This window comes from Mixophyes fleayi, chromosome 6, assembly GCF_038048845.1.
Source record: "Mixophyes fleayi isolate aMixFle1 chromosome 6, aMixFle1.hap1, whole genome shotgun sequence".
Lineage (NCBI taxonomy): Eukaryota > Metazoa > Chordata > Amphibia > Anura > Limnodynastidae > Mixophyes > Mixophyes fleayi.
Genome location: NC_134407.1, coordinates 132,621,999 through 132,635,657, shown reverse-complemented (window position 1 = coordinate 132,635,657; position 13,659 = coordinate 132,621,999).

The following is a 13,659-nucleotide window of genomic DNA, read 5'->3' as shown; positions in this document are numbered from 1 at the left end:
TAACATACTTGATGGGATCTCAATGACGAATTGTCTGTACCATGTTTGGAGGAGGTATTGTGGCCCCGGTATCAAATTGGGTACCGGGGCCACCCCACTATGCAGTCCAGATACTTGTTTGGTGGAATTCTGACACGTGGAGGGTTTTTTAATTATATTGTGGCCTCGGTACCAAATTGTGTACCGGGGCCACCACACTACGCAGTCCAGATACTTGTTTGGTGGAATTCAGACCAGTTGAGGGTTTTATTATTATATTGTGTGGACCACTCTATCTATACCACACTACAACTCTATACCACTCTATTTCATACTTTAATTCTATTTCATACTTTAATTCTATTTCATACTTTAATTCTATTTCATACTTTAATTCTATGACTAATTACCATAAAGAGGAACAAAATAAACCAATTTTACCAAAAGTATAATATGACTTAGACTTACAAACACTACACTTGAAAGATCGTGCCTTTAAATGAAAAAGTCAGTCTTCATTGCACGACTATGTGCAACAGGGACAGTTTTTTGGGTTTACAAAGTCAACGAATAACACTTCGACCCTGTCTGTCTTTAACATACTTGATGGGATCTCAATGACGAATTGTCTGTACCATGTTTGGAGGAGGTATTGTGGCCCCGGTACCAAATTGGGTACCGGGGCCACTCCACTATGCAGTCCAGATAGAGGTGTATCAGATATTAAACAACGTTGACTGTTGATGCCCAATTTTTTAATTATATTGTGGCCTCGGTACCAAATTGTGTACCGGGGCCACCACACTACGCAGTCCATACCCTTTTTTGGTGGAATTCTGACACGTGGAGGGTTTTTTAATTATATTGTGGCCTCGGTACCAAATTGTGTACCGGGGCCACCACACTACGCAGTCAAGATAGATAGATGCGTATCATAGATAAAGTTCATTCAGTGGTGTGGGGCAAATTGAAAAATATTCAAAATGCACTGACATTATCAAAAACAAGAGGTTGTCACACGCTAAAACTCCAACATGTATATGATGGAGAGGATGGAGGAGCAGCCGTATGTGTAGTGTAATGCAGACCTGTTGAAGGTTTTTTATATATTTTATTGTGGTGCCCAGTGCCCACTCCTCTAGGCAGTCCAGGTACATTTATTGGTGCGAATCATAAAAGTTCAGGGTTTTTAATATATCTTGTGGTGACCCACTCCTCTACGCAGTCCAGGTACATTTATTGGTGCGATTCATAAAAGTTCAGGGTTTTTAATAGATATTGTGGTGACCCACTCCTCTACGCAGTCCAGGTACATTTATTGGTGCGAATCATAAAAGTTCAGGGTTTTTAATATATCTTGTGGTGACCCACTCCTATACGCAGTCCAGGTACATTTATTGGTGCGATTCATAAAAGTTCAGGGTTTTTAATAGATATTGTGGTGACCCACTCCTCTACGCAGTCCAGGTACATTTATTGGTGCGAATCATAAAAGTTCAGGGTTTTTAATATATCTTGTGGTGACCCACTCCTCTACGCAGTCCAGGTACATTTATTGGTGCGAATCATAAAAGTTCAGGGTTTTTAATATATATTGTGGTGACCCACTCCTCTACGCAGTCCAGGTACATTTATTGGGGCGATTCATAAAAGTTCAGGGTTTTTAATATATTGTGGTGACCCACTCCTCTACGCAGTCCAGGTACATTTATTGGTGCGATTCATAAAAGTTCAGGGTTTTTAAGATATATTGTGGTGACCCACTCCTCTACGCAGTCCAGGTACATTTATTGGTGCGATTCATAAAAGTTCAGGGTTTTTAATATATCTTGTGGTGACCCACTCCTCTACGCAGTCCAGGTACATTTATTGGTGCGAATCATAAAAGTTCAGGGTTTTTAATATATCTTGTGGTGACCCACTCCTATACGCAGTCCAGGTACATTTATTGGTGCGATTCATAAAAGTTCAGGGTTTTTAATAGATATTGTGGTGACCCACTCCTCTACGCAGTCCAGGTACATTTATTGGTGCGAATCATAAAAGTTCAGGGTTTTTAATATATCTTGTGGTGACCCACTCCTATACGCAGTCCAGGTACATTTATTGGTGCGATTCATAAAAGTTCAGGGTTTTTAATAGATATTGTGGTGACCCACTCCTCTACGCAGTCCAGGTACATTTATTGGTGCGAATCATAAAAGTTCAGGGTTTTTAATATATCTTGTGGTGACCCACTCCTCTACGCAGTCCAGGTACATTTATTGGTGCGAATCATAAAAGTTCAGGGTTTTTAATATATCTTGTGGTGACCCACTCCTCTACGCAGTCCAGGTACATTTATTGGTGCGATTCATAAAAGTTCAGGGTTTTTAATAGATATTGTGGTGACCCACTCCTCTACGCAGTCCAGGTACATTTATTGGTGCGAATCATAAAAGTTCAGGGTTTTTAATATATCTTGTGGTGACCCACTCCTCTACGCAGTCCAGGTACATTTATTGGTGCGATTCATAAAAGTTCAGGGTTTTTAATAGATATTGTGGTGACCCACTCCTCTACGCAGTCCAGGTACATTTATTGGTGCGAATCATAAAAGTTCAGGGTTTTTAATATATCTTGTGGTGACCCACTCCTCTACGCAGTCCAGGTACATTTATTGGTGCGAATCATAAAAGTTCAGGGTTTTTAATATATATTGTGGTGACCCACTCCTCTACGCAGTCCAGAAAGATACCTTGTTGCAACGTTTTGGACTAATAACTATATTGTGAGGTGTTCAGAATACACTGTAAATTAGTGGAAATGCTTGTTATGGAATGTTATTGAGGTTAATAATAGCCTAGGAGTGAAAATAAGCCCAAAAACTTGATTTTTAAACTTTTTATGTTTTTTTCCAAAAAAATCCGAATCCAAAACCTTAAATCCGAACCGAGACCTTTCGTCAAGTGTTTTGCGAGACAAATCCGAACCCCAAAAATAACGAAAATCCGGATCCAAAACACAAAACACGAGACCTCAAAAGTCGCCGGTGCACATCCCTAATTTATACTGAGTGGGTCCAACTTCTATCCTCTTCACATCTGGGTTCAGTCGGATTGTAGCGGGAAGGAGTTCAATGTGTAGCGTGCATAGTAGTGGCTAAAGAGGACAACCTCAGATAAAATAAGCCCATTAGTCAAAACTGCAGTGACACTAGATTTTTTTCTAATATTCAGTGGAATACTCAATATTTATGGCTCGCATATGATGTACAATCTTTGTATACCAATGTAATATATTAACTGGGATTACAAGCATTATCCCATTAGTTGAGTAGTGATGACGGGATCTTGTGAAACAATGGAGTTTGTCAGATTTGAACAAATTTATTCTTACACATATTTCCGCTTTTGAATCACATTGTTTACAAGTTCAGGGTACATCCATGTGCACCAGATTCAACCCTAGTTATGACAATCTCTAATCTGGTCAAAACATTTCAACAATGGCTGGAGGGGATTTGAAAGGATCCCACCTTATTTTGTAATATTTATTTTAGCCCAGGAATAACATTTTTTTAAAATAGATTTCTACAACTGATGAGAATCTGACATTTCCTTATGGGGTCATCTTGTATAAGTCTTTTTAACCATGTTTTAATAAAATAGTGATCTAATTATAATACACTATGTGACATGTGTTATTCCTTGTATTATGAACAAGGATATATGAGTAAGGAAGTAGTCAGAAGAACAGTCAGCAATTTAAAATCGCCGCAAATCGCGAGAGAGAACCATCGATTTCAGTCCCCTAGTCGCCATATGTATTAAGTAGCGATTTTTAGTCTGATCTTCAAAATCACTGTTCATTTAGCGCGATTTGTGGCGATTTAAACTATCACGTGTTTAGAAAAGTCGTCTGTGGTTAGCTGAAAATCGACATTTTCAAACCAATACTCATTTCTGATTGGTTGCAAGTTTTACATGCAAGACTTGTGCGATTTTGACATCACTAACATTATAAAAATCAAGCTATTTCCGTGTTTGCTTTGATCGGGAGTTGAAGAATCATAGAGAGAGATTAGATTGTGTTAAGGAGGGTGGAAAGTGAGTAGCACCCTGCACCGCTGCAGGGAAAGGGTTAAACCACGGGAGTGTAAAAATGTATTTTAACTAAATGGGAATGTATGTGTAGGCGCTGTAGCGCCGGTAAAGAACCTTTGCTCAGCACTGAAGAGGTTGACTCCCGGCGCTAGGTACATGTATATGTGTAAAATGAAAAAAAGAAAGTACTTACCCTGTGCTGGGGCTGCAGAGGCAGCCCTGGATCCCCTTCACCCTCCAGCAGCCAGCTTCAATGGCTGCCGGAGGGACTAAACAACCAGCCTCCTGGAATCAAATGGGTCCAGGACGTGAAGCTCCTCCTGGGGGTCCCAGGACGCCAAGTTCCTAGTTGGAGCTCCAATAGCTTCAACTAGCGACAGGGCTGGGACTGCTGCCCCGGGATCTGGCTGCTCTCACCTGGTACTATTTTCGGCCAGGGAGCAGAGCCAGACCCCAGAGCAGGGTCCCTGGAAGTCAGTTTGGGCAGGAGATTTAAAAGATAAATCTCTTGCCCCAGACAGAGAGGCATCAGGGGAGAAGAGTGGGCTGAGCCACCCTATCCCTGGCAACTCATGGACATGGGGAAGTATACTCCCCCTGCCACTAGCAGCAATGTTAAAGGTGTTAAACTCTCTGGGCTGATTCACATGCAGGGTGCATGAATCAGCCCAGATTGGTTAAAGGGACAAAATGAAGGTTTACCTGCTAAGACAAGTCTCCAAATGTAAATAAAAAAAGGCTCTGTTTTTTTATTAAAAGCTGTTCTTCTTCTTTCATCTGACCTGATCACTGGTACCTTTAACCAGTGTAAGAGCAAATAAACATCACTTGCTTCCAAGACCTGCATGGAAACTTCTCTATGCCGATTCCTGTGACCAACAGATTAGACCCAACTCTAATCTGTTCACAGCAGTTCTGAGGTCTGGACCCATTACCCAGTACTACCGCTCTGCCCGTTACCCAGCAGTTCTGGCCAGTGTGATAGGCCAGGGGGAATCCATCTAGAGCAACCGTGATCTATAAAACAAGGTCAGGGATACCAGCCCAGATACACAAGTAACAGGGTACGCTAGCAGCGTCAGTCACCCTGAAGAAACCCGGTTCTGGATGCTGGTAAGGTCCAGTGGTGGCAGCACTTGTAAGCTCCTCCTACTGCGGCAAGAGGGCGCACTTGGGATAATGTAGGGAACGGTGGCAAAGTAAGCCTGTCCGGTTCCCAGCAGCAGCAGACAGGGTGGCATAGGCGGCCAATTCTGTCACACTTCTGTTAATTTTTTCCTAAATGGACAGCATCAAACCCACCGTTGAGACAGGAAGGTCATGACCCTGTCTATGTTGGTTTTTGAGCCAAAGAATACATCCCAAATGATTCTCACTGACCAGCTCACTCTCTAAGTCAACCCATTGCATTATGTTTGCCTTGGTATGCCAGACTTAGGCACATAGCATAATATCCGAGAAATAAATGTAGTCCAAGTCCCTCCATTAACAGTGATCTGGCCAGAAGTCCTTTTTTAAACAAGTTTTTTTTGTAATTCCAAATAAATTTGTTGCATGCCGTGTGGAGTATGTTAATTACCAGAAATGGAACCATTACTAACAAGGTCTGAAACAAGTAGAAGACTCTGGGGATCATTTATATAAACCTACCCTATACAAGACATACAAGTGTTTTTCCAATAGCAAAGATCCTGTTGATTTTTTTTAAGTTAGGGTGGGTAATTCGCTTTGTAGAACTGGTCATAACATCAAAATATGTTAACGCATAAATATTTGATTGAATCTAGTCATAGTCATAATTCAAGTTAAGGCAGGTTTTCCCAAACCTTGTGTTAAGGAATTTTTTCAAAAGATCGGGTAGGTAGAAGGGTAGGTCCTTGGATTTCTGGTTATTAACCTTGTACCCATGGAAAGAGCCACACCCAGACAATTCCTTGAATAAAATATGGAGAGGTGTGTGAGGCTTGGTGAGGGTCAATACGATATCATCTGCAAAAAGAGCAATTTTGTACTGGGAATTGCTAATGGCAATACTTGAGATATCCAGATTCAATCTGACTCTACTAGCTAGGGGTTCAATGACCAGAGTGAATATTGGGGGCGATGAGGGGGGGGGGGGGCACTCTTGCTTAGTGCCATTCACTAGCTGGAAAGCTTTAGATGGGAAGCTGTTGGTGGGAACTGTTGTGGAGGAGTTGCGTATATATCCCATAAAACTGTGTCTTTGAAAGGATTTTGTGACCTTGTATAGCCACAGACTGTAATACAATACAGATGCGAAGACCTTCTCCATATCCAGAGCAAGCACCAGTGAAGGGAGTTTTTATGTTGTCGATATAATGGATTATGTAAATTGTACATCTAGTATTACCAAGCACCTGGTCTGGATGGATTAAGCAGAGCACTAAATGGTTCAGCCTGTTAGCTAGAACTTTAGCAAAGATCTTAAAATTTGCATTTAGAAGGGAGATTGGATGGTAATTAAAGTAGAGCGAAGGGTCTTGCCCAGGTTTCGGAATGACTGTTATCTTTGTTCTAAACAGGGAACATTTTGTAAGTTAATAAGACAACACTTTCCACTGCGATAGTCGCACGAGGATAGGCTGAGGCCACCAGGTATTTAATAGACTTCTTTCTCAAATGTTTACTGAGAGTTTTGGTTTTATTGAATCTACCTAGGGATTGTGTTGAAGCTTCTATGTATCAGAAGTAGACCCCTGTACTCTTTATGCAATGCAAAAAAATATATTAAAGAATTTGTTTTGCCCAGTGTTGTGTGTGTATATTGGGTACTGTGATTTATACATGGCCTAGATTACCTCTGTCTTTGAGTTGGAGTACAGTTCAAAGGGTAAGTAATGTTGTAGAAGTAGTATAGCAATAGCATTATGTTTGATATGGCTGGAAGAGTAAAAAACTGAACATTAAATCTTTGCCTTAACATACAAAAATACTCAGTTATAACAGCTGAACAAAGGTGATCTAGACTCTATTTTAACATTGTCCATTTAGTTTGTAAGCGGACACTCCATCCCTGTGACAAGACGCCCACAACCAACAATAATGCCTTGAGCAGCTCCCGCCCTCCACACTACTCAGACGACCCACTGAGTGCATCCAGTGGACAGCAGATTCCCTACAGAGCTTTCACAGCGGTACAGCACAACACACATACCACAGTCTCAGTGTATCCCACCTCCACTTGCTACCCTTCACTCCATATAGCCACAGATAACATTCCAAATATATTCCACCTATTACAAAACACCAGCACTATCACCTTTCCCATTAACTAGGAATCCCCCAGTAACCACTACATCCGCACCACAACCTTAAATACTCTTACACAATCTTATCAGTAAAGGCAACACAAACTTCTGAACCAAGCATTAGAACTTAAGCAGGCAAATGAGCTGTGTATGCAAAAGAAATACAGACTTAAGACCTATAAATACTTTAAAAAAAAAAAAAAGAAATAACAAAAACAACACAACAAAACAGAACTTGATCCCCACCACTTCTAATCATGTTTGGGAACCTAAATCACCACCCACATTCTGTGACTCATCTGCCATCTGTTTCTTCAACAGGGCAAAGTATTCCAGGGGGTCAATGTATCAAGGTGTGGGTTTGATAAAGTGATGCTGCCTATAGCAACCAATCAGTTTCTAGCTATCATGTATTTAATACATTCTACAAAATGACAGCTACAATCTGATTGGTTGCTATAGGCAACATCTCCACTTTTTCAAGCAAAAGAACAAATACGCAATAACATCTCCAAGCAACCACTCCACTCTAAAGGAACACCAACAATTAGACACTCCAGGACCACTCCACCGAACAAAGCATCAAAATCAAATGAGAATAACATCTCCCAACAACTTCTTCACTCTAGAGGAACAAGTTAAGAACCCCCACAACACTACACCACCCGCCTGCTTTATAATGTTGAAGCCTTCCTAAAAAACATTATACAGCGGGCAGGTCTTTACATTGCCCCCTTAATAGCAGGAATGGAACTGTCACTCTTACAAATGATGTAAAGCTTGCTGTCGGTATGTGTGTTTCACAGTAAAAGGCAAGATGTGGTAGTTGCAAATCAGGCAGTGAGGGATTGGTCTCATTCCTGAGAGAAATGAAACGCGTCAGCTATCGGCAGTGGAGGAAGCTTTATGTTACTTTTTGAGATCGTGTTGATATTATCCACATACAGAATCGACATGTGATTATGTAATGTACGGTGCTGCAGTTTTCTGGACATCTCTGTGTAACTGCCCGTCTAGGGTTTTGCCTGTGCAATACTCATAACAGGAGAGTTCAAACTGCGCGATGCTGTGGAGAACCCTATGCAATTATGGGGCACATTTATCAATATTAACATAAAGTGAAAAATAGTTTTCAATCCTTATCGCAATGATAAGGATTGAACTATTTCTCACATTTATGTACAACCCTGCACGGAAACAGCAGTTCCGAAAAATTGCTGTTTCTGTGATAAAAAAAATCACACTTACCCGCCTCTTCGGAACGCGTTGTCCCTGGATCACCTCCTCGTCATCTTCAGTCTTCTTCTTTCAGCAATTTAGCATGTGCAGTTCACATGCGCACAAACATCTCCCTCGATCTCTGCAACTATAGTTTGCAGAGAGCGAGCGGTGATCGACACATGCGCTGTCCAGCTCTGCTCTTCGGAGCAGAGCTGACAGCACTGAGATTTCTCATTAATGATAATGTATGCCAGCTCCAGCGACGTACATTATCAAGACAAGTTCCCAAAAAAAATCAATTTTTCGGAACTTGTTAGATTGCAAGAGGGAGCAGTCACCATACTATTGAATGGTGACTGCTCCTCAAAACGAAGCAGAATGCAAAGCAGCAGATATCCACGATATCTGCTGCGATGCATCTTTAATAAATATGCGGGGGACACATCGGGGCATGGATTCTATGTTAAGTGCACGTTAGTGCACCATCACAATTTGTTAAATATACCCCAAAATCTTTTACAAGCCGAGATTCTACTAGGAACAGTCTATTATTGATGTGAACTCCGCCTAAAGATCGGCATATGCAGCAGTTTCTAGGTCACTTCTGTGTAACTGCCCATTTATTCTTTGCCTGTAATATACAAGTAACAGGAGAGGTGTATTGTGGAAATACTGTGGAGAAGTGTGTCAAAATATATCTATATAAGCCGAGATTCTTTCAGGAACGGATTATTAGTGTGAATTCCATATAAGTTACCGGTACCGTGAATTTCAAGTTTGTAACTGCAAGATTTACAATATATGCACAGATCCTGGATAAAGACATTACAGGACTTATGTCTAGGAGTCTCAGTGTCATATTCCTTTTGAGTGAGTCTCTAACCGGTTTTATGAATCTATCTATTTAAATAACATTTATCTGAAATACGGTTTCATTTGCTATTTTATCTAGTAGAAAAATTATATTTCCCATGTTAGTGAAGGGTTTACTGTTATCTAGATGAGAAGTGCTTATCACATGTTAGGGGGACGCCCCGATCTTTGACTTCTCCCCATATGATTTATTATTTTAGATGGATTTTTATGTTATTATTTATTAAATAAGGTTCCGTAGAATCTATATATATTCTTATGGAGATTGTGTTTATTTGAAATTACACTTCTAATTTTGAAGGGAGAGTTTCAAGAGCGCCAACTATTGTATTATTTCTCTTGCTAGGTCTCGTACAAGCAGCTGTGTGTATTTTTTAGTTAACTACACTCCTGGATATGAACTAGTAATTGGGGTAGTACACTTAGCGCTCAAAGGGGCACATTTATCATTTATCGGGCAAAATGAGAAATACTTATCAATCCTTATCGCATGGATAAGGATTGATGTATTTCTCAAATATATGAAAAATGTAACACAGAAACAGCAGTTCCGAAAAACAGCTGTTTCTGTGATAAAAAAAAAACATACTCACCACTGCCTCTTCGGTCGCGCTGTCTCTGGATCTCCTCCTCTTCAGTGTATTTTCAGTTCTTCATGCAACTGCGCATGTGCCGTCCGGAGAACTTGAGGCTGTGACAGGGAGGGATCACAAGATCACTCCCTGCCCATGCGCTGTCCAGCTCTGCTCTCCAGAGCAGAGCTGGACATAACGAAGAACAGAAGTTTTACCAGCATTTCGGATGATGTACGCCAGCGTACATTAACACAACAAGTTCCCGCAAAAAAATTTTTTTCGGGACTTGTTAGATTGCGGCCAGGAGCAGTCACCATTCTGTTGAATGGTGACTGCTCGCAAAAACGATCAGGAGTGCAAAGAAGCAGATATCAATGATATCTGCTGCGATGCACCTTTAATAAATTTGCGGAGAGCACATCGTGGCCTAATTTACACGGTAAGTGCACGATAGTGCACTACCGTGCTTTCTTAAATATACCCCTTAGTATGGTTGCTGTGACATGTATATATGTGGCAATTGTGTATAGTGTGTTAACACAAGGAAAAGGTGTGTTCCGTCTATGACAATGAAAGTTGCTGAAACTCGGTGGTGGGATCTGGCGAGTTGTGTTGATGTGCACACCAAATAATAAATACAACAATATACAGAGCTAAAATGTGAAATGAAAATGGCATGCAGAATATGAAACAGAAGTCCCAAAAGATAGGTGCCTGGGGATTGGGTATAAATGACTAGATCTGCTCAGATTCTGCCGTGTCTGTGTGAGGTACCGCCCTTGGATTTGAAAACAAACTGATGTTTAAGACCTCCACAGTCCCCTGCGGGTATGTGTGTTTTGCGTCATTATTGTAGGTCAGCATTTATTATTACCATTTATTTATATAGCGCCACTAATTCCACAGTGCTGTACAGAGAACTCACATAAGTCCCTGCCTCTTTGGGGTTTACAGTCTAAATTCACACACACACACACACACACGTCAATTTGTTAGCAGCCAATTAACCCACCAGTATGTTTTTGGCGTAAGGGAGGAAACCGGAGCACCCGGAGGAAACCCACGCAAAAACGGGGAGAACATACAAACTCCTCACAGATGAGGCCATGGTCGGGGATTGAACTTATGACCCCAGTGCTGTAAGGCAAAAGTGCTAACCACTTAGTCACCGTGCTGCCATTTCAAGATGTTTCATTTACTAAAAGTCAGAAATTAACTCAGGCGTGATTAAAATATTGGTGCAACTCATGTCACAATTTAGCTCTTCGCTATCACGTACCCCACCCAAAAATATATATATTATTTTTCTAGGGCTATACAAACGTCTCCTACTAACTATTCCACTAGAGGGCACCACACACCACAGTTTACTGCATAGCAAGCAAGCCAGCATAATTAGTTATGTGTTTTCATTTCATTAGAGGTCACACACAGGTCATGGCATAAACAGATATTCCTCTAAGGGTTTATGAAAAATACAGTGTGGCATATATGGCATTGGACAAAAGCTGTAGTGATTATTCTTCAAAAGAATTAGAAAGTATTTCCAAATTACAGTTCATTTCTTCTTATGTAGGTTAGTCACACATTTGTGCTTACATATTTAAGTCTTCAAGCAGCCTAAAGATCTGTATCCCTACAATCCTTCTAACTTCATAGGCAGCTCATAGCGCTCATATCCAATACATTGCTCACATCCACAATATACATGCAGGCGGAACGCGGTAAGCAAGGCGATTGTCACCGTGCATTAGAGGCACTCCACGTGCCTTCCCCACTTGTCCACTGGCACAGAAAATGATTCCAGTGACAGTGCCCTTCTCACTGCTTGATTTGCATCTAACACATCTTGCCTTTTACTGTTAAACACACACCGACAGCAAGCTTTACGTCATTTGTAAGGGCGAGTTCCATTCATGCTATTAAGGGGACAATGCAAAGAGCGGCCCGCTGACATCATCATGTCCCGACACTGTCAGTGAGGAGCAGCGCTGAGAGGAGCCAGAGGAAACGACAGAAGAAAAGAAAGTCATAGAAAGGCAAGTAAAGATTGGAAGGGGCCAGTGGTAAGTGTGATAAAGAGCAAACCGTGATGGAAGGACAAAAGTTTGATAGGGGACCATAGTGTGAGGATGATGGAGGGCCCATTTTTTCTATACTTTTAACCTCACCAAGTTGTCAAAAATGTAAAATGTCATTACAAAGAATACATAGTCCTCATTTATATTATTCATATAGCAATAAATGTTTGTTTTTTAATGTGTTTGTATTACTTTTTATTAAAGTAGAAAAGCATTATTGAATGAACAAATAATTTATAAGAGGGGCAAAAATTAATTTTTGCAGGGGGGGGGGGGGGGGGCAGATATGCTAGCACAGGCCCTGTATACATGGTATTCAGTAATATATTGTGTCTTTCTCTTGTGCCACAGCTTGGATAAGTAAATATGGATTCATTTCAACACGTTAAAACAGCCTCTTCGTAAGTACAACAGTCACGGGACGGACAACTTCTAATACCCTTTTAATCATAGGGCACATACCCACTATTTATATAGTGAGCATAATGTGAATGGAGTGACTGCCCGTTATGGGAACCACACAGACATTCACCAGGCTAAAATACTACAAGCAGCATTCAGATCCAGTCTAGTGTATGGCATAAAATATCAGTAGGTGAGCCCAACTGAACGCTGTAAATGTGTAGTGGGTATGTAACCTAATATACCAGGCTCAGTTAGGATAATTTACCAGCATTAGTGCTGTATGTGAGCAAGAAGCTAGTTTGAGGAGTAATAATAAAAAATATAAAATTTTAGCAGTTGTGAAAAGAGCCTAGTATAGTCTTACATCTGCCGAGACTGGTTGGAAAAATGAATACCTTTACATGGCATCAAACAGGCGTGGAAGAGAGCAGTGAGCTGTGCCAAGGAGTAGTAAACAAGGAAGATGGGAGAATGGTGAGCCCTAGAAGAACTGGTTGCATTGGGAGGTAGGCAGAAAGGGGGGCCCATGTTATCTTACAGTCTAAAATGGTTATCCGGAGGAACTGTAAAAATAACTTCTGTATTGTGAAATCACATCTATTTTTGCACAATTATGTCTGTGGTCAAGTACATGGCTTAGCTTATCTAGAAAATGGTGCCTGCAGGGGTGTACAATTTAGCTCCAGGGTTCCTTTCAGAGATCGTGTTGAAGAACAAAATATTCAAATTAGCTTCAAGCAGTTGCAGAGTGGGCATTTAGGGGGCATTCTCAGCATCTTGGTTGGCCAGGGAGCCTCTTTACCCATGCTTTGGGTGTGATTTTTAGACACAAACACCTATGACGTTAAAACATACAACTGTGACATGTAAAAAGACAGCTCCAATGTCCCCTCACTCAGGACTTTGATATAAACAAGGCTCCACACAGTATACCGGAAGGAAAATTAATACATAATTAGGGGGTGGTCATACAGTGCTTTGAAGAGACAATTTTTATTTTGTTGGCATGCGTATCACTATCTGGGCCCTAAATTCAGCAAGCTTTTTTGCAAAGCATCTGCACAGTCATTTCCCAGAGATATCAGTGTGGATCTGTGAAAAAAAGCATTTAGCAGCTTAATCAAAGACCCTTTATGGCATTGTGTGCCACAATCTGTTACCAAGTGTTTTG